Source organism: Pelophylax lessonae (assembly GCF_965119305.1).
Source record: "Pelophylax lessonae genome assembly, chromosome: 12".
NCBI lineage: Eukaryota > Metazoa > Chordata > Amphibia > Anura > Ranidae > Pelophylax > Pelophylax lessonae.
Window position 1 is genome coordinate 211,414,889 of NC_138779.1, and position 23,902 is coordinate 211,438,790.

Below are 23,902 nucleotides of genomic sequence, written 5' to 3' on the forward strand. Positions count from 1 at the left end.
TCATCTTATCAATATGTGTTTGTGTTTTAGCAAAAAGTCTGCACAAATAAATTTCAGACATGACACTATAGGTTGTGGTTATAAAAAAAGTTCACACAGAAACTGCATGTACATTCGTACTGTGTAAAAGGAGCAAAAAGAAAAAAAGAAACAACAAAAAAAAAAAAAAAAAAAAAAAGCAAACAAATGTTATTAAGCTCTGTTTCAAAATTTTTTCATCAATTAAAATGAAATATACAGTATTTGTCCACTAGGTGGTGCTAGGTATTATAGAAATTTCCTGTTACTTTATACCATCTAGTGGCCAGTTGCAGTATTTCCTGTTTTAAATGAATGAAAAGCAATAATTGAAAAATCTCAGAAGATGCTCCTTTTGCATGTATAAATGATTTTTCAGCTTTATGTTCATCATCTTATCAATGTGTGTTTGTGTTTTAGCAAAAAGTCTGCACAAATAAATTCCAGACATGACACTATAGGTTGTGGTTATAAAAAAAGTTCACACAGAAACTGCATGTACATTCGTACTGTGGGAAAGGAGCAAAAAAAACCCCCAAAAAACAAAAAAAAACAAACAAACAAATGTTATTAGGCTCTAGTTCAAATGTTTTTCATAAATGAAAATTAAATTTACAGCATTTGTCCACTAGATGGTGCTAGGTATTATAGAAAATTCCTATGTTACTTTGCACCATCTAGTGGCCAGTTGCAGTATTTTCTGTTTTAAATCAACGAAAAGCAATTATTGAAAAAGCTCAGAAGATGACCTGATAACATTTTTTTTTTTTTTTTTTTGCACCTTTCGCATGTATAGATGATTTTTCAGCTTTATGTTCATCATCTTATTAATATGTGTTTGTGTTTTAGCAAAAAGTCTGCACAAATAAATTTCAGACATGACACTATAGGTTGTGATTATAAAAAAAGTTCACACAGAAACTGCATGTACATTCGTACTGTGGGAAAGGAGCAAAAAAAACCCCAAAAAACAAAAAAAAAAACAAACAAACAAATGTTATTAGGCTCTAGTTCAAATGTTTTTCATAAATGAAAATTAAATATACAGTATTTGGCCACTAGATGGTGCTAGGTATTATAGAAAATTCCTGTTACTTTGCACCATCTAGTGGCCAGTTGCAGTATTTTCTGCTTTAAATCAACGAAAAGCAATTATTGAAAAAGCTCAGAAGATGACCTGATAACATTTGTTTTTTTTTTTGTTGTTTTTTTTTTTGTTTTTTTGCCCCTTTTGCATGTATAGATGATTTTTCAGCTTTATGTTCATCATCTTATCAATATGTGTTTGTGTTTTAGCAAAAAGTCTGCACAAATAAATTTCAGACATGACACTATAGGTTGTGGTTATAAAAAAAGTTCACACAGAAACTGCATGTACATTCGTACTGTGTGAAAGGAGCAAAAACAAAAAAAGAAACAACGACAAAAAAAAAAAAAAAAAAAAGCAAACAAATGTTATTAAGCTCTGTTTCAAAATTTTTTCATCAATTAAAATGAAATATACAGTATTTGTCCACTAGGTGGTGCTAGGTATTATAGAAAATTCCTGTTACTTTGCACCATCTAGTGGCCAGTTGCAGTACTTCCTGTTGTAAATCCACGAAAAGCAATTATTGAAAAATCTCAGATGACCTAATAACATTTGTTTTTTTTGCTCCTTTCACATGTATAGATGATTTTTCAGCTTTAAGTGCGTTATCTTATGTTGGGTGTGAAATGAGGACATAAAAATGAATGGTTTTACCCAGAACCACCGGATGAATGTTATCTTCTCCATTATACACATGACAGATGGATATCACTGAGTCTGTCATAGGTTGTCAGCTAAAATGTATAGATGTTGTTTTCAGCTTGATGTGCGTCATCTTATCAATATGTGTTTCGTTTTTAACACGAAGTCTGCACAAATAAATCCCAGACATGACACTGTCATTATAAATGTTATATTATATGTCATTATACACATTATAAAAAAGAAAAAAAGTTCACACATCAACCGCATGTAACAACTGCACTGTGTGAAAGGAGCAAAAAATAAAAAATAAAAAAATGTTATTAGGCTATTTCCTGTGCTGGTCAAATGTTTTTCAACAATTAAACTGAAATATACAGTATTTGTCCACTAGATGGTGCTAGGTATTATAGAAAATTCCTTTTACTTTGCACCATCTAGTGGCCAGTTGCAGTATTTCCTGTTTTAAATCAATAAAAAGCAATTCATGGAAAAGTTTAGAGGATGACATAATAACATTTCTTTCTTTTTTTTTTTTTTTTTCCCTTTTGCATGTATAGATGATTTTTCAGCCTTATGTGCGCCATCTTATCAATTTGTGTTTGTTTTAGCACAAAGTCTGCACAAATAAATTCCAGACATGACACTATAGGCTGTAGTTTTAAAAAAGTTCACATAGCAACTAAATGTATATTCATACTGTGTAAAAGAAGCAAAAAAAAAAAAAAAAAAAATTATATGTCATTATACACATTTTAAAAAAGTTCACAGAACAACCGCATGTACGTTCATACTGTGTGAAAGGAGTAAAAAAAGAATAATTTTATTACGCTATTTCCTGTGCTGGTCAAATGTTTTTCATCAATTAAAATGAAATATACAGTATTTGTCCACTAGATGTTGCTAGGTATTATAGAAAATTCCTTTTACTTTGCGCCATCTAGTGGCGAGTTGCAGTATTTCCTGTTTTAAATCAATAAAAAGCAATTCATGAAAAATTTTTAGAAGATAACCTAATAACATTTTTTATTTTATTTATTTATTTTTATTTTTTTGCCCCCTTTTGCATGTACAGATGATTTTTCAGCTTTATGTTTGTCATCCTATCAATATGCGTTTATGTTTTAGCACAAAGTCTGTACAAATAAATTCCAGACATGACACCATAGGCTGTAGTTATAAAAAATGTTCACAAAGCAACCAAATGTATATTCATACTGTGTGAAAGGAGCAAAAAAAAAAAAACAAAACAAAACAAAAAAAACAAAAAACCAAAAAAAAAACAAAACAAAACAAAAAAACAAACAAAAAAAAATAAAAAACAAAAAAACAAAAAAAAAGACCTAATCTTAATAGGCTATTTCCTGTGCTGGTCAAATGTTTTTCATTAATATAAAATGAAATGCACAGCATTTCTCCACTAGACGGGGCTATATATTAGAGAAAATTCCTAAGTAACTTTGCGCCATCTAGTGGCCAATTGCAATATTTCCTGTTTTAAATCGGCAAGAAGCAATTAGGGAAAAAGCTACGAAGATAATGTTATAACATTATTATTTTTTTTTTTTTTTTAGCCCCTATCACACGTATAGATGATTTTTCAGCTTTATGTGAGCCATCTTATCATTGTATGCTTATGTTTTAGAGTGAACCCCAAAGTATTTTTACAAATCAGCACAAATAAATTCCAGACATTACACAATTCGGTGTAGTTATAAAAAATTTGCCTTTGATTTGAAATCTTGTTTCTCATGATTTTAAATGGGAAAATACAGCATTTGGCCACTAGATGGGGCCAGGTATCATAGGAAATTTATGTTTTACTTAGTGCCATGTAGTGGCCAATCAAATGAAAAAACAATTAATAAAACAGCACAGGAAATGGTCTAATAACATTTGTTTTTTTTCCCATTTATGTGTAACAATGATTTTTCAGCTTGGTGTGGGGTCATCTATCAATATGTATTTATGATTTAGAGTGGACCCTAAAGCAGAGCTTGACAAATTTGCTTTGAATTTAGAGGCCAGCTAAAAAAGCTAAAAAAGTTACAGCTAAAATAGTAAACATTTTTGAAAGAGTGAAAGATATAAAATGTTCCCAAAGGTAAACTTCTCCTTTAACCCTTTCACAGCCAGAGACTTTTTTGCGTTTTTTGGCACATATTAAAAAAATAATTTTAGGCCTGAAGATTACACCACCCCCCTCCCCCAAACACATAACTTATATATTTTCTGAAAGCAGACACCCTAGAGAATAAAATAGCGGTCATTTCAGTAAAAAAAAAAACAAATTAATAAGAATAACAAGGTGATTTTAGGGGGCACAAAAACACAATAAATTACCCAATTTTTGGTAAAATATTAACCACTTTTGGACCAGAAGGATTTGTCCCCTTAATGACCAGGCCATTTTTTTGCGATGCGGCACTGCGTTACTTTAACGAACAATTGTGCGGTCGTGCGACACTGTACCCAAATAAAATTGATGACATTTTATCCCCAGAAATAGAGCTTTCTTTTGGTGGCATTTCATCACCTGTGCGATTTTTATTTCTTGAGCTATAAACAAAAAAAAAGAGCAAAAATTCTGAAAAAAAAAAATAAAATTGTGTGTATATATATATTTTTTTTTTTTTTTTTTTTTCACATTCTGCTATATAACATTTCCAAAAAAAAAAAAAAAATGTAAAAATCTAATTTTTTCATCCTTTTAGGCCAATTTATATTCTGCTACATATTTTTGGTAAAAAAAAAAATCGCAATAAGAGTATTTTGATTGGTTTGCGCAAAAGTTATCGCTTCTGAAAAGTAGGGGAATTTATGTCATTTTTATTTATTTTATATTTTTTAATAGTAATGGCGGCGATCTGCGATTTTTAGCGGGACTGCGACATTGCGGCGGACAGATCGGACCCCTAACTGACATTTTTGTCACTTTCGGGGGGGACCAGTGACATTACTACAGCAATCAGTGCTAAAAATATGCACTGTTACTGTAATAATGACACTGGCAGGGAAGGGGTTAACACTGTTGGTTATCAAGGGGTTAAATGTGAGTCTAGGGGAGTGTTTCTAACTGTATGGGGGCGGGGCTTGTGAAATGGCCATAGAGACCTGTGATCCTATATAGAAGGATCACAGGCGCTCTGTGATCATTCCAGGGAGAAGAACGGTCGGCTGTGTTTACAACAACTGACCGTCCTTCTCTCTCAGTGGGGAGCGATCGCGGATGGGCGGTGGCAATCAGAGCCGCCTGCCCCGTGCATCGGCTTCCCCGCTGCCGAGTAGGCGCGTGACCGATGCTACAGCTGACCGTCCTACTCTCTCAATGGGGAGCGATTGTGGGTGCCCTGCAACAAATGTGGCCGCCGGCCCCATGCATGGGCATCCCCACTGCCTAGTGGGAGCAGGAGCGCGCGCTCGCCCCCTAGCAGCAGGCGCACGACCGACGTAGGGCTACTTTGGTTCGTGCAGGAGGGGCTGCCTGCCGCAGTATATCTGCGGCGAGCGGTCTGGAACAGGTTAAACTATGTAGTGCAAGGGCCTGCCTAATTGGGTACAATTGAAAGTTGTTTAGTTTTGACCTCATATTATATGGTGTTTGGTAAATCTAAAGGAAAATTTTACAAGAACATTGAACATGTATGGCCAGCAATATGGTTACATTTAATGAAGGTTCAACATTTAGCAACTCACATGGTTGATAATTGGAAGAGGAACATCTAAGTATGCCGACATCTGGGGTAAAGCTGTCCACATAGACCGTCCTCCTAACCGCCATAAACATCATCCCTTCCACACTGCGCTCCATGAGTGCTTCAAGCCTCGCTTTCAGATCGCTCCACTGCAGGGGAGTCTTCCCGGTTACGACTGCAGACTGACAGCGGTGAGAGCCGGCGGTGAGGAGGACGGTCTATGTGGACAACTTTACCCCGGATGCCGGCATACTTAGATGTGCCTCTTCTAATCATCAACCATGTGAGTTACTAAATGTTGGACCTTCATTAAATGTAACTATATTGCTACACTTAGAGGCGCCCTCTCTTCTCTTTTATTCTCTGCTGGATTTTACTTCTAATCCCCTTGTGGATGCGCCATTTGTGGATGGACATTTTATGGTGACACAACCAATCACATTGCTAGAATCTTTTTATATGAACAATAAACTGAAGGACTTATGAATAAATGGTTGTGGAACGAATCATCTGAGCTTCCATTATTTCTTATGGGGAAATTCACTTTGATATAAGAGTGCTTTGGATTACATGCATGTTTCCGGAATGAATTATTCTCGCAATCTAAGGTTTTACTGTATATAAAAAAAGATCCTGAAGCGCAGTTTTTCAGACGGTCGCTTACCTCTAGAATCAGAGCTCATGGACTGCACAGGAGATCATCGCTCCTCTTTCTATTGTTTGGCTGAATGGCAACTAAACTTTTCAATTATGTCCGCACACTTTATATTTTTAGTTACAGTTATGTGATACGCTGGCTATTGTTGTACATAATAAGTGGCGGCTGTAGGAATATATACCCTGTAGACATACCTTGATTTGTTTTGTATCTGTAATGTCTCCCTTAACATTATAAAACATTGTGAAAACTGTTGGCACTATAAAAATTCTGTATTATAATATACAGTAATAATCATAAACATAAAAATAACAATCTTACAAATGTCAATCTGACCTAAAAACAATATTTTTAATATTATTACTGATAATAATAATGTTGTATTGTAACTGTACTGTCTGCCCTCAGTTGGCACTATATAAATCCTGTATAATGATAATAATAATAATAATAATAATAATAATAATAATAATAATGATAATAATAATAATAATAATAATAATAATAATAATAATAATGATAATAATATTGTAAGACCAGGTTGACATTTTGTAAGATTATTATTATTGATAATATTAATAATAATAAAACTAATAATAATCTTACAAATGTCAATTTAGCCTTACAAAATATTTTAATATTCTTATTGATAATAATAATAATGTTGTATTGTAATTGTACTGTCTGCCCTCATGTTGTAAAGCGCTGCACAAACTGTTGGCACTATATAAATCCTGTATAATAATAATAATAATAATAATAATAATAATATTGTAAGACCAGGTTGACATTTTGTAAGATTATTATTATTGATAATATTAATAATAAGAAAACTAATAATAATAATAATAATTATCTTACAAATGTCAATCTGGTCTTACAACAATATTTCTAATATTATTATTATTATTGATAATAATAATGTTGTATTGTAACTGTAATGTCCGCCCTCATATTGTAAAGTGCTGCGCAAACTGTTGGCACTCTATAAATCCTGTATAATGATAATAATAATGATAATAGTAATAATAATAATAATAATAATTATTATAATGATAATAATATTGTGAGACCAGGTTGACATTTTGTAAGATTATTATTATTGATAATATTAATAATAATACAACTAATAATAATAATCTTACAAATGTCAATCTGGCCTTACAACAATATTTTTAATATTCTTATTGATAATCATAATAATGTTGTATTGTAACTGTAATGTCTGCCCTCATGTTGTAAAGCGCTGCACAAACTGTTGGCACTATATAAATCCTATATAATGATAATATTAATAATAATGATAATAATATTGTAAGACAAGGTTGACATTTTGTAAGATTATTAATATTGATAATATTAATAGAAATAAAACTAATAATAATAATAATAATAATCTTACAAATGTCAATCCCTTACAACAATATTTTTAATATTATTACTGATAATAATAATGTTGTATTGTAACTGTACTGTGTCTGCCCTCATATTGAAAAGCGCTGCGCAAACTGTTGTCACTCTATAAATCCTGTATAATGATAATAATAATGATAATAATAATAATTATAATGATAATATTGTAAGACCAGGTTGACATTTTGTAAGATTATTATTATTGATAATATTAATAATAATACAACTAATAATAATAATATTACAAATGTCAATCTGGCCTTACAACAATATTTTTAATATTATTATTGATAATAATAATGTTGTATTGTAACTGTACTGTCTGCCCTCATGTTGAAAAGCACTGCGCAAACTGTTGGCTCTATATAAATCCTATATAATAATAATAATAATGATAATAATATTGTAAGACCAGGTTGACATCTTGTAAGATTATTATTATTGACAATATTAATAATAATAATAATAATCTTACAAATGTCAGTCTGGCCTTATAACAATATTTTTGATATTGATATTGATAATAATAATGTTGTATTGTAACAGTACTGTCTGCCCTCATGTTGAAAAGCGCTGCGCAAACTGTTGGCACTCTATAATTCCTGTATAATGATAATAATATTAATAATAATAATGATAATAATATTGTAAGACCAGGTTGACATTTTGTAAGAATATTAATAATATTAATAATAATAAAACTAATAATAATAATAATAATATTACAAATGTCAATCTGGCCTTACAACAATATTTTTAATAATATTATTGATAATAATTTTGTATTGTAACTGTACTGTCCGCCCTCATGTTGAAGAGCGCTGTGCAAACTGTTGGCTCTATATAAATCCTGTATAATGATAATAATAATAATGATAATAATAATGTAAGACCAGGTTGACATTTTTTAAGATTATTGTTATTATTATTATTGATAATATTAATAATAATACAACTAATAATAATAATCTTACAAATGTCAATCTGTCCCTACAACAATATTTGCAATGCTACTACTACTATTATTATTAATAATAATAATGTTGTAAGACCAGGTTGACATTTTGTAAGATTATTATTATTATTGTTAATAATAAAATAATAATATTAATAATATTCTTACAAATGTTAATCTGGCCTTACAATAATATTTATATTATAATAATAATAATAACAACAATAACATGTTATTGTAAGGCCAGATTGACATTTGTAAGAATATTAAGATTTTTAATATTATTATTATACAAAATTGATATTGTGCCAACAGTTTGCGCAGCGCTTTACAGCATGAGGGCAGACAGTGCAGGCACTTATATAGCGCTGACAATTTACACAAGACTTTACATATATATATTGTATGTTCACATCAGTTCCTGCCAGGGCCGGCCCTACCATGGGTCCCGCTGGGTCCATTGGACCCAGGCAGAACTTGGGGAGGGGCAGCAAATTGACGCCCAAGATTTTTTTTCAGCAGTTTTTTGCGTCATCGGTTTGCGGCGCGTTACAGGCGGCATTTCCCCATCTCATACTGCCGCCTGTAGTGCAAACTGATGAGTATGAGGAGGTGGAGCATCTCCTCCGGGGAACGTCCCTTATGTGATCGTGGTGTGCGCAATGATGTCAGACATCAGCGCACTCCATCTCACGCAGGACAGGCTGGATCTTCTAAGACGGTGCTTGCGGCAGACACAGGAGTGACAGGAGGACTGAGGACAGACAGTGGGTGTTTGGTGGACCGGTCTGGTGGTGAGTTATGGAAGAAGATAACCGTATATATCATATTTTCTACATGTTATATTTATATAAAATAAAGGATGTGGGGGCCTTTTGTTGGGAGTGATTTTTTTTTTTTGGGGGGGGGGGGGGGGGTTGTTGGTGGCAGCATTTCATTATTGGACCCAGACAGCACAATGTCTTGGGCCAGCCCTGGTTCCTGTCTTCAAGGAGCTTACAATCTAAGGTTCCTAACTCACACTCATACATATACATACTGGGGCCAATTTAGACAGGTGACAATTAATATACCAGCATGTCTTTGGAGTGTGGGAGGAAATCGGAGCACCCTGAGGAAATCCACACAGGCACAGGTTAGTAACAACAACAATAATAATGTTCCAAGACCAGGCTGACATTTTGTAGAATTATTATTATTGTTAATAATAAACATGATAATAAAAATAATAATAATATTAATCTTACAAATGCTAATCTGGTTTTACAACAATACAAAAATATGTTTATTAATAATAATAATGATAATAATTATGATAAAATAACAATATTATTGTAAAACCAGATTGTCATTGTATAAAATTATTATTGAACAATAAGGAGTGATAAATATATGAAAATTACAATCCTATAAATACACTCACCCTGCGCTAAAATAAATAAAAGGCACAAGAATAAAATCAATAGTACCGACTTGACGTCAAAGCAGCTGCTATAAAAGAAATGATCAACTGCAAAAAGGTGTCCGATAATATTAAGAGGCAAAATAATATATTCAAACACTAGCAGCGCTATATAAACAAACTGAAGAATAAAATCCAAAGTCCTTAAATTGGTATTTCCAGGTCATGTGGTAGGTTGGTTAGACACAATCCTTTATCCCAGGGAGGGTGTGAGGGGTCCTGGCCGTAGCACCTGATTTCCACCACCACTTTGTGCTCCCCCCCCTATTCTTAAAACTCACCAGAGGATGGTGAATCAAGATCCTTCAAGGGACTCCACCACTAGATTACAGCATTGGACACTGGACCACTTTTCCTCTATTAGCTGTACAATCTCCTCCGTTGCCAACAGACCATGTAAGTGAACAGAGTGGGGCGACAATAGTGTAATTCCGCCAATGACGTTTATTAAACACTAAAATCAACAAAATGTAGCCCCGCTCCCCTCAGGATGTCTACTTACAGGAGGTAATAAATAGTGAAGGCATTGAGTAGAAATGTAATGTAAATTCCGCTGGATCACTCTGTACCAAACCTTGTGCAATCTGGAAAGAGCTCCAGCGTGTATGTAGATGTCCTTATGCGACCGCGCACGACGGCTCTGACGCGTTTCGTCCTCCGACTTCCACAGAGAGCCCGTGTGCGCGGCGCGGTCGTAAGCTATTTATAAATGTGCCGGCACAAGTGCACTCGCGCCAAAACCAGCGTCACCCGGAAGTGAATGACCATTACGTATTTCCGGTAATGATCACTTCCGGCGTATAGACACGCTCCGCCCCGCGTCACAGCGCGGGACTTGCGGCACGCCGGAAGTGCGTCATTGATGTAAACATCCGGTCGGCTTTGATGACGATGCTACAGGAAGATACCTCCCTGTGCTGAATGTCATATCTCGCGTCTCACAGACACGAAATACCACACATCCCCGCACGTGGGGGGTTGTCATCTAGCCGCATCCTCAAACCAAATCACAGGAAATCCAGGATCTTTGGCCTGAAATGTTAGTTATTTAGAGACATGAATGCATAAATAAATTTCACTGAATGCCATTCACCTAACATAAAATATATGTCATTGTTAAAACCACACATATAGAGCTCATAAATAGTCTCATAAAAAAGAGAGTTAATTGTAAGTAGTGAAATTTATTTATGCATTCATGTCTCTAAATAACTAACATTTCAGGCCAAAGATCCTGGATTTCCTGTGATTTGGTTTAAGGATGCGGCTAGATGACAACCCCCCACGTGCGGGGATGTGTGGTATTTCGTGTCTGTGAGACGCGAGATATGACATTCAGCACAGGGAGGTATCTTCCTGTAGCATCGTCATCAAAGCCGACCGGATGTTTACATCAATGACGCACTTCCGGCGTGCCGCAAGTCCCGCGCTGTGACGCGGGGCGGAGCGTGTCTATACGCCGGAAGTGATCATTACCGGAAATACGTAATGGTCATTCACTTCCGGGTGACGCTGGTTTTGGCGCGAGTGCGCTTGTGCCGGCACATTTATAAATAGCTTACGACCGCGCCGCGCACACGGGCTCTCTGTGGAAGTCGGAGGACGAAACGCGTCAGAGCCGTCGTGCGCGGTCGCATAAGGACATCTACATACACGCTGGAGCTCTTTCCAGATTGCACAAGGTTTGGTACAGAGTGATCCAGCGGAATTTACATTACATTTCTACTCAATGCCTTCACTATTTATTACCTCCTGTAAGTAGACATCCTGAGGGGAGCGGGGCTACATTTTGTTGATTTTAGTGTTTAATAAACGTCATTGGCGGAATTACATTATTGTCGCCCCACTCTGTTCACTTACATGGTCTGTTGGCAACGGAGGAGATTGTACAGCTAATAGAGGAAAAGTGGTCCAGTGTCCAATGCTGTAATCTAGTGGTGGAGTCCCTTGAAGGATCTTGATTCACCATCCTCTGGTGAGTTTTAAGAATAGGGGGGGGAGCACAAAGTGGTGGTGGAAATCAGGTGCTACGGCCAGGACCCCTCACACCCTCCCTGGGATAAAGGATTGTGTCTAACCAACCTACCACATGACCTGGAAATACCAATTTAAGGACTTTGGATTTTATTCTTCAGTTTGTTTATATAGCGCTGCTAGTGTTTGAATATATTATTTTGCCTCTTAATATTATCGGACACCTTTTTGCAGTATAAAATTATTATTATTATTATTATTATTATTATTATTATTAATTCTAATAATAAAAATAGTTAATATTTCTGTTGTTGCAATTCATATTGTTATTATTATTACCTATAATAATAATAATTTTACAAAATGTCAATCTGGCTTTATGGCTCCCCCTTGTGTCTAAATGCAAAATTTCAGCTTAGATTCATAAAACTGTTTTTTTTTTTTTTTTTTTTTTTTTTAATCCACAACCACGAGGATGTCAGCTGTTACATTCCAGAGTGGGGAAGGAAAAAAAAAAAAAGTCAACTATTTTGAATGGCAATATTTTACTAACTGCTAAATAGAAAAAATGTACTAACGTACAATTCCTTTTTTATCCTCCATTAAGAATAGGAGAGCCCCGATATATTATTGTTGGTTTTATTATTGGTATTATTATTAAAAATATTAATCTTACAAAATTCCAATCTGTTCTAACAACATTACTAATAATAACAATAACATTCATAAAAATAATAATAATAATTTTGTAAAACAAGATTTACAACTTGTGGGATTATTATTAGCATTATTATGCTATTAGTATCATTATTATTAAAAACCAGATTTACAATTTGTAGTATTATTATGCTATTATTATTAATAAATATTATTGTTATTACAATAATAATAACAATCATTTTAATAATAATAATAATAACAATAACTATTAATATTATTATGATTATTATTATTACTACTAATATTAATAACAATAATAATAATAATAATAATAATAATAATAATAATAAAAATATTATTATTATTATTATTATTATTATGAATAATAATAATAATAATAATAATAATAATAATAATAATAATAATAATAATAATATTAACAAAACCTTATATTATTATTACTACTCCTAATCTTACACTATGAGTCCTAGAGGTCTGTCTGTAACCTGTTTGGCTGTACAGATAATATTTGTATCTGGCTCTTCACTCTCTCCTGGGGAGTCCTCCGATTTCTGTACTATTTTCCTCCTTTACTTTGTAACTTGTTCCTACATATTAAATGTTTGTTACCTATTCTTGCCGACCATATAACTTACATATACGGCGGCTCTCCTGGGCAGGATCAAGTTTTCAATATGTGATCCTACACTTCCGGGTCTGGGGCGCACATGTGTGCCGCCAGCGACCCGCTCCCGCTGTGATTATACACAGTGGGAGCTGATCTGCGAGCAGTGGCGGCAGGTGTGTTGGGGGCGCAGGGGCGCCGCCCCCCCATCCATGCGTCCAGCTTCCTAATCTGCATGCAGGGGCGCCGGACTCATGGAGCTTAATGAGGATTTTTTTTTTTTTTTACATCACCTGATTAGAGCCAGAGGCTCTAATAGGGCGATGCAAAGAGTGGGCTCGGGGCGCAGAGCAGTGCATCCCGAGCCCACCCATTGTGTGACAATAGCGAATGAAAATTTGTGCCACATTCGGCGCCTAAAAAGTGACAGTATTCAAAAATGCAGTTTTCGGCATATTGAATACATTGAAGTGCAGTGAAAGGGGTTTTAGACCCTCGATCCCTCCATAAAGAGTACCTGCCACTGCCTATTGCTGTCACAAGGGATGTTTACATTGCTTGTGACAGCAATAAAAGTGATCAGATTTTTTATTTATTTTTTAAAACCTGTAATAAAATTTAAAAAATAAATAAAACAAATAGGAAAAAAATAATAATTGAACCACCCCCGTCGCCTTGAGCTCGCACACGAAAGAAAACATATATGGAAGTCGCGCCCCGCAAATGAAATCGCTGTTCAAACCACACATTTGAGGTATCGCTGCGATCGCCAGAGCGAGAGCAATAGTAAAAAAAAAAGAGCTACCCTCTAACTCTAAACTGGTAACCGTAAAAAATTTTTTAACGGAGATTTTTATTGACTGTAGTTTCCCGCCATTCCGCAGGTGTGCGCAATTTTAAACCGTAACATGTTGGGTATCTATTTACTCGGCGTGACATCATCTGTCACATTATACAATAAAAAATAAATAAATGGGTTAACTTTACTGTTCATTTTTTTTTTTTTTTTAAATGCAGTGAAATGTAACTTTTTCAAAAAAATGGCGTTTGAAAGACCGCTGCGCAAATACCACGTGACAAAAAATATTGCAATGACCGCCATTTTATTCTCCAGAGTCTTTGCTAAAAAAAAAAAAATATATATATATATATATATAAAATGTTTGGAGGTTCTAAGTAGTTTTCTATCAAAAAATACTGATTTTAACTTGTGAACAACATGTGTCAGAAGTGGGCTCGGTCCTTAAGTGGTTAAAATAACGAAGTACGGTATCGCAAAATATGGCCTGGCAATGACGATCGATGAATTTGATTCTCTTTTAATTATCTTTTGATTATTTATTATCTTATAAAGTGTCAATCTGGTCTTACAGCTCCCTCTTGTGTCAAAATAGAAAAATGACAGACACAATTTACAATTACAAAAATAAAAATATTTATATATAATATAAAATAATATTATATTATTATTATTATATATATTATAATAATCATATATTATATATTATAATAATAATATAATAATAATTATAATAGTAATAATAATTATATATTATATATATATATATATATACACATATATATATATATATATATATATATATATATATATATATATATATATATATATATATATATATATATATATATATAAAATATATTATTATTATATTATATTAATATAAAATATTAAATAATTAAACAAAAACATGTTTTAAAATAAATACAATGATAGAATAAATAAAATAAAATAAATTTATAAAATAAAATAAAATAAATTAAATTAAAAATTAAATTAAAAAAAAATTACAGACACAAGACAGCTTTTTTTTTTTTTTTTATTGGCTACTATGAATGACATCAATACTTTACTAACTACTAAACAGAAAATGTTACTAAATGGCACTAGTTACCCCATCCTCATATATAATAAAAGAGCCCTGGAGTCCTGGAAACACAAGTTTTCCAAAGCAGTATATTACAAAGTTGCAAAACTGCAACAGTTTGGCTAAAACAAATTTTTGTCCCTATTATAGGAGCCATATTGCCGGCGCCTATCCCTTAATCTATAACGAAAGATGATCTTTTAGAAAATGGCCGCTGTCATCGCTCACAGAAAGAACACCCAGTAGCATAGACTTCGCGCTCTTGTGATTGACGTCACCAGAGGAAGATCTTCGGGCGAGAGGCGTGGAACGCTGAAGAGCGGCCGACTACATTTCCCGGCATCCCACGGGCGGGCGGCTTATGCATTGAGCGCTGAATTGCGGCGCAAGGCCTGCTGGGAGTGTAGTTTTTTTTGCAGGTTGAAGGTGAACGAGCGTGCTGGCGAGTCACACGAAATAAGGAGCTCGAGAAGAAGAGGCTGAAAGGTGAGGAAATGTGATTTATAGTGAGGAGGACACAGCAGGGGGGACATGTTTACCTGTATTCCTCTATTATGGGGGTGCTGTGTGGTTTCAAGCATGTGTACAGTGAAGGTTTGTACTTGTTTGGCTGTATCTGGTGTCCAGGAAGAGTGACATGAATTATCTGAACTATTTTAGGGCCACATTTAGCATTTTAGGTATAATATAATAACCATGTGGACACCAGGCATTTTCTGACACTTTGTTTACCATTATATATAGTATTTTAGCAGAGACCCTAGAGAATAAAATGGCGATCGTTGCAATATTTTTTGTCACACAATATTTGCATAGCGGTCTCTTAACCGATTGCCGACCACCGCACGACTATTTACTGCTGCGGTCAGCCCCTCACAGGCAAAGTGACGCTAACCTGTGAGGCTCTAGGGAGCGAGCACGCGCGTGGTCACAAACCCCCCACCCCCCGCGCGCGTGTGCTTGGCGGACCCGATGTCCGCCGGTCACTCGCGATCGTCCGTTACACTGGAAGAAAGGCAGGCGGCTAATGTAAACAAAGCCGCCTGTCATTCTCCCCTGTGTAAGAATGGAGATCATACGGTTCTGCTATGTAGGACCGTTGATCTCTGTTCTTACACATCAAGCCACAGCCAATCACAGTTAGAATCACGCCCCTAGGGACACACTTAACCCCTCCCTCTCAAAAAAAAGTTAACCCCTTCACTGCCAGTGTCATTTTTACAGTAACAGTGCATATGTATAGCACTGATTACTGTAGTAATATCACTGGTACCCCCAAAAGTGTCAAAAATGTCAGTCAAGGGTCCGATCTGTCCGCCGCAATGTCGCAGTCCCGCAAAAAAAATCGCAGATTGCCGCCATTAAGCGTTAAAAAAAAAAACAACAAAAATGTCAAAAATCTTTCCCTTAGTTAGTAAACGCAATATCTTTTGCGCAAACCAATCAAAATACACTTTTTGCGATATTTTTTTTTTTTTTTTTAGCAAAAAACAAATTGGCCAAAAATTAAAAAAAATTTGATTTTTACATTTTTTTTGGGGAATTTCATATAAAAAAATGTGAAAAATATTGTTATTTTTGCAAAATTGACGCTCTTTTTTTGTTTATAGCGCAAAAAGTAAAAATCACACAGGTGATCAAATACCACCAAAAGAAAGATCTATTTGTGTTGAAAAAAGGACATAAATGTAATTTGGGTACAGCGTCGCATGACCGCGCGATTGTCCGTTAAAATAACACAGTGCCGAATCGCAAAATATGGCCTGGTCAGGAAGGGGGTAAAATCTTCCGGTCTTAAAGCGGTTAAAAATACGCTCCATTGAGAATTTTTTTGTCAAAGACATGTAGCTAAATACATTTTGGCCTAAATATATGACAAAAATTGAATATATTGGATATTTTTTAACTGTCAAAGTAGAAAAATTATTGTTATTTTTTCCAAATTGTCGCTTTTTTTTATTAATATCGGAAAAAATGAAAAGCGTAGAGGTGATCAAATACCACCAAAAGAAAGCTCTGTTTGTGGGAAAAAAAGGACGTAAATTTTGTTTGGGTACGGCGTTGCACGTCCGGGCAATTGTCAGTTAAAGTCGTGCAGTGCCGAATCGCAAAAAGTGGCCTGGAGGTAAAGCAGGAAAATCCTCCGGTGGTAAAGTGGTTAAACAAAAAAAAAAAAAAAAAAAAAAAAAAACTTTACCAGTAAAGATAGCCCAATTGTTTTTGTATAACGTGAAAGATGATGTTACGAGAATCGTGATCTTTATTCTAAGCAAAAAAATTGCGATTCTCATTTTATCCAGAACTGTGCAGCTCCAATGTATAGAGGAGGTCGGGTGCTAGAATTACTGCCCATGATCTGGCGTCCGGTGATACCTCACATGTGTGGGACGACCGCGGTTTGCATGCATTTGGGAACACGCATGCGTTCGCCTTTGCGCGCTAGCATTGGGGGGGAAGGGGGGGGCACATTACATTTTTTTTTTTTCTATTATTTTATATACTTTTTTATTTTTTTTTTATTTTGACACTGTTGCTGTAAATATATAATATATATATATATATAATATATATATATTTTTTTCTTGATCACTTTTATTGCTGTCACAAGGAATGTAAACAATCCTGTGGCAGTAATAGGCAGTGACAGGTACTCTTTATGGAGAGGTCTGGGGTTATAAGACCCCAAATCCCTCCTCTGCACTTGAAAGAATTAAAGACGATGAGATCGGCTTTATTTTAATGCTTTTTAAAACTGGCGCCATTAGAATGCCAATGAACCGGAAATGATGTCATGACATCGCTTCCGGGTTATGACATCCGAGACACAGCCAAAGCCAACTCCGGCTTTGTTCGGGTCTCTGGCCTGCCGGACTGCTGGTTGCACGGGTCTCCAAGTGGGAAAGGAGAGCTGGGCGAGCGTCGGGGGGGACGACGACGACTCCCACTGCTTGTCCTCTCACTGCTTGTAATAACAGCTGAGTAGCTGATTAGCCGCAACGGTTCTCATTAATGGAGAGCCAACCGTCGGCTCAAAAAATGGTCCCGGGGTGAAGCCTGCAGCTGCATATCATCCCTTGACGACAATGATGTACATGTATGTGATTTGGTGGCATAAAGAAAGTCCAACATAATCATTGTGTAACACTACTCAATTCCTTGTATGTAAAAGGTGGGGGGGATGGGAGGTCTTCTTGGTTACCTATTCTGTCTTTTCTGTGCTGTGCAGTGATTGTGCTTTGCTGTCCCCAGACTGCCAACTAGATAATTTATTTTAACCACTTTGCCAGTCTGTGCCAAGTCATCCTGCTGACAGCACCATTGAAAAAATTACTTGGGACCCCAAAATATTATATATTTTCAAAAAGCAGAGGCTCTAGATCAGGGGCTTCCAGACTTTCTACACAAAGAGCCTGTGTGCTGTCCTTCAGACTGTAGGGGGGCTGGACTAAAATCAGTGGTAGTAAACCATGCCCAGTCATTGGTGTCAATGGAAGGAATTCTGCCCCATCATTGGTGTCAGTGGGAGGAATAGTGCCCCATCATTGGTATCAGTGGGAGGAATAGTGCCCCATCATTGGTATCAGTGGAAGGAATAGTGCCCCATCATTGGTGTCAGTGGAAGGAATTCCGCCCCATGATTGGTGCCGGTGGAAGGAATTCCACCCCATGATTGGTGTCGGTGGAAGGAATTCCACCCCATGATTGGTGTGGGTGGAAGGAATTCCACCCCATGATTGGTGCCGGTGGAAGGAATTCCACCCCATGATTGGTGTCGGTGGAAGGAATTCCACCCCATGCTTGGTGCCGGTGGAAGGAATTACACCCCATGCTTGGTGCCGGTGTAAGGAATTCCAAGCCATGATTGGTGCCGGTGGAAGGAATTCCAAGCCATGATTGGTGCCGGTGGAAGGAATTCCAAGCCATGATTGGTGTCGGTGGAAGGAATTCCACCCCATGATTGGTGCCGGTGGAAGGAATTCCAAGCCATGATTGGTGCCGGTGGAAGGAATTCCACGCCATGATTGGTGCCGGTGGAAGGAATTCCACGCCATGATTGGTGCCGGTGGAAGGAATTCCACGCCATGATTGGTGCCGGTGGAAGGAATTCCACGCCATGATTGGTGCCGGTGGAAGGAATTCCACGCCATGATTGGTGCCGGTGGAAGGAATTCCACGCCATGATTGGTGCCGGTGGAAGGAATTCCACGCCATGATTGGTGCCGGTGGAAGGAATTCCACGCCATGATTGGTGCCGGTGGAAGGAATTCCAAGCCATGATTGGTGCCGGTGGAAGGAATTCCAAGCCATCATTGGTGCCGGTGGAAGGAATTCCAAGCCATCATTGGTGCCGGTGGAAGGAATTCCAAGCCATCATTGGTGCCGGTGGAAGGAATTCCAAGCCATCATTGGTGCCGGTGGAAGGAATTCCAAGCCATCATTGGTGCCGGTGGAAGGAATTCCAAGCCATCATTGGTGCCGGTGGAAGGAATTCCAAGCCATCATTGGTGCCGGTGGAAGGAATTCCAAGCCATCATTGGTGCCGGTGGAAGGAATTCCAAGCCATCATTGGTGCCGGTAGGGGAATAGTGCCTAATACTTTGTGTCAATGGAAGGAATTATTCCCCATTGTTGGTGTCAGTGGATAGAAATAAAGGCAAGCAAAGGGCCGCAGTTTGGAGACCACTGATCTAGAGAAAAAAATGGTGGCATTTGCAATTTTTTCTTATGTTGCACGATATTTGCAGAGCCTTTTATCAATAGCAAATGTTCAGGGGAAAAAAATACACTTTTTAATGAATTTTAGTGCACACAAACACAAAATAATGCCCAATTCTTTGGTAAAATATAAGAGATGAGGTACCTTCGAGTAAATGGATACCAAACGTGTCAAGATTTAAAATTGGGCAACAACACAGTTCTATAACTACGTTTTCCATAGGTGATGGAAAGCCCCTACAGGTCACCATTTAGATGTGAATGATGGGTCCAGGATTGGTCTCACCCCAGCGTATGTGGTGGTGTCATATGCAATGTGTATTGCAGTCAAAGTTTTCAGGGGGTGTTGGGGTTGAAGTGCTTGGGTGTAACCCAATTTTTTTTTGTTTTTAATTTACTAAATTTTTATTTTTTTTATCACATTGGGGTCAAAAATCTCCCTATGCAATAATTTCTTTGGTGACAGGTTCTCTCTAATGAGACATCAGGGGTCTAACAGACCCCTAATGTCTCCTTTGTCCTCCAGTGAAGCTATGGAACAGATTGCAGTCTCTTCCCCACCCATAATGGCTGAGGAGAGTGACACCAAGACCATGTGGTGACGTTTTACACAGCGCTTCCAAGTCATTAGGAAGGGGAGATCAAGGAATGGCTGTTCACTGATCTCCTTTCCCTCTACCCAGTGGCACCCGCCATGCTGGTCCCAGGCGGAGCACGATAAACATGGCAGAGGCACATGTTTGGGGGGGGCTGCTGTTACTGGGGTGTGTGTGAAAGCAGCTGCTGGATTGCTTCCACCTGACATGCGACTTATCAGATTTACACACCCGCCTTTTGGCTCTCTGGCTGTGTGCAGGCTCCACCCCCCCTCCAGCCGCCATTATTACTCATGTGCGGAAGAAACCCCAATCGCAGAAAGACGGGGAAGGTATCAGACTTCCCTGGTCCCAAAACCAAAACAAGAAGTGAAGAACTAGTGACCCCATTGGAAGATTTCCCCGTTATTCCTGTTCAGATGACAACCCAAAATTTGGAATTTTTTGGTAATTTTAAACAGGACAATGAGAGCTGTATCAGCCTCTTACAATGCCTGTACAGCAGAGCTCACGGAGGAAAGGGAGAAGAAGCACAAGGAGCCAGTTAGTGTTAGGGGCACTCTGATGGGAGGAGACAGCAGAGTGATAAGCTCCTTTCATTTACCAGTCGCAGCAAGGGGCGGGCCCAGGATGACCCAGACAGTGAAAAGTAAAGAGCTCACCTCTGTTGCTCTCTGCTCTCTCCTTCTATTAGCATGCCTGGCTCATGGTAGTGTTGGTGCTCCCCCAGATGTGTATAGCGTATCTTCAGTAAATTAACTCTTTTTGAGTTCTAAATTTCTAAATTTTTATTTTTTTTATGTGATTTTCATGTCTTCCAGAACAGAGGGGTTGAGTTCCTTCCTTGAACCCAAAGCTGTCTGGTGATAATTCTTTTTCGAGGCGGAGGAGCACTTGTGACGGAGGAGGAGGGGCTTTCGGAGACTGATGTGAGTGTGCCCTAGCTTGTGGGCCCCATTGTTGCTTCATATCTGCCATGTCCTTCCCCATCTACCAGGTGAAGCAAGAGGAACCAGACGAAAAGCCCGCCAATACCTCTGCCGGCCTCCCCCAAATAGTCAGTGTCTTGTCAGGCTCAGCAGCAGTGGCCTCCGTTGAGCGCCCTAGAAGTACCGTAAATCCCTCTACCGGTGATAATGTACCGCCTACCAATGCTCCCTCTGCTGAAAAGGAAAGTGCTCCGGTTTCATCTTACGCTTCGCCCGCCTGGTACTATTTCGGTGTCCCCGGCGGGTCCTCCAACCTGCAACGTGAGCCCATAGTCTACTGCATGCTGTGCCAGGTCCAGGTGAAGAGAGGGACGGTCCCAGGCAAGCTGGGCACCACTTGCCTCTATACCCACCTCGAAAGACGCCACAACTTGACCCGTGAGGAAGTGTCTGATGCGGCGGCGGCCGCTGGCTACTGCGGCCCAATTATTACACCTCCTCCTCCAGCTACACCTGCCGCTCAAACAACTACTCTTACTTCTAAAGCTACACCTGCCGCTCAAACACCTACGCTTACTCCTAAAGCTACATCTGCCGCTCAAAAACCTACAACGACACCCGTCATCCAGACCTGGGAGTGCAGCAATGATGGCAGCGGACTCGTCCTCGTTCCGGTCAAGAGGTCCGGCACATCCCAAACTGACCAAAGTGAAAGCAGACGAGTGTCCAAACGTCTTGCCACAATGGCTCCAGCCACCAGCTCTGAAATCCCTGAGCTCACCAAATGTCAGACCACAACAGCTCCTGCCACATCCTCGGAACCCACAGAGACTCCCGAACTGGCCAGATGTCAGCCTACAGCCGCCCCTGTGACTTCCTCTGGGCCGCCTGGAACACCCGACCTGAGCAAGTGCCAGGCTTTGACTGCTCCCGCTACATCATCTGGCCCATCCAAAACTTCAAATCTCTCCTCAAGGCCTTCCCGCTCAGGACGTGGGCAGCGCAGGACCCTGTCCTCTTCGTACTGCCAGGCGCTACGTGACCGCCTGCTCAGCAGCGTGCACATGTACTGCGAGGTGTGCCACACTCTGATACTGTCCGGAGAGAGGAGTCAGAGCGCACGGGACCTGGCACTGGAGATTCACTTCTCCTCTCAACACCCTCACATGTTTAACCGCCTGAAACGTGGGGCTGCCAGGGATGCACGCCTGGGTGGTCTGGGCCCTTCTTCTGTGGTTCCCACTGGTTCCCACCCTGGAAACTTTTCCCCTTCCCCTGGTGCGCACTCTGGGAATTTGTCCTCTTCCTCTGGTTCTTGTTGAGGCCCAATTATGTACTGCTGTTTGCAGGATGCCCTTCCAGTCACTTCTGATGTTATGTGGTTGCTGACCCTGGCTACATTGGCATTAGGGAGTCATGTGACCATGTGCTGCCATGATTATTTTAACAGCTTCTAAGGCCTTGCTGTTATGGCTAAACTCCATACCTTTCCTACTGGCAAAGCTCCCTCCCTTCTGGGTAGTGTCACAGCTTGCCGCTACCTCCCAGGCCCCCTATGTTCCTACTGCCTCATTGTTATTATGGACTTCCTTACTGCCCAATAGAAATGTGCAGAAGGCTGGAATGGGGTGCGCAAGTGTTGTCATTATCTGTTGGTGCCTAAGCTTTGTCTGTTTGAATGGCTGGGGATTTGACTGTAAGATTTGGGATATGGGCTGGCACTTCTAGGTGCTGTTTGTACCGCTTGCACCTAATACCTACAGAAGTTTTATTTTTTATTTTTAATTTTGACAGTCTTTTTAAAGTTTAGCCTGTGGCCAGGCTATACACTTTCAAGTATTTACATATTCTTATCAAACTGTGCAGGAGCATCAAAACAAGGCCTCATTGAGTTCTGTAGGTGCAGGCACTTTGGAGCAGTTCATCCTCAAAGTTCACTGCACAAGCATTTAAGTCTTTCCCAGCAGCTCTGCTCACCCATCTGCCCCTCCCATTAGTGAATGTGCTCAGCTACCCCTTTTCCACTTGTTCTAGCATTAAAGGAGCTTCAAAACAAGCCCTCAATGACTTCTCTAGCTGCAGGCACTTTGGTGCAATTCATCCTCAAAGCTCACAGCACAAGCACTTACGTCATTCTCAGCAACTATGCTCGCCCAACTGTCTCCTCCCAGTAGTGATTGCGCTTAGCTATCCCCCCCCACCTTCTAGCATTAAAAGAGCTTTAAAACAAGTCCTCATTGACCCCTGTAGTTGCTGGTGCTGTAGAATAATTCATCCTCAAAATTCACAGCACAAGCATCAAAGTCGTTCCCAGCAGCTCTGCTCACCCATCTGCTCCCTCCCAGTAGTGGCTTAGCTCAACTACCCTTTTTTCCCCTCTTCTAGCAGTGTCTTAGCTATTTGGTGGACCCTCTGTCCTCTTGTATAGCTTCTGTTTCTGCTCTATAGTGGGAGGTGAGCTGCTGAATCACTGCTAAGAGGGGGAGCTTAGCTTCTCTCCCCCCCCCTTTTCAGCAGTGACCTAACAATTTAGTTGACCCGTTCTTGCTGTATCTTTACACAAAGTTTAAAAGGCCTTAAAAG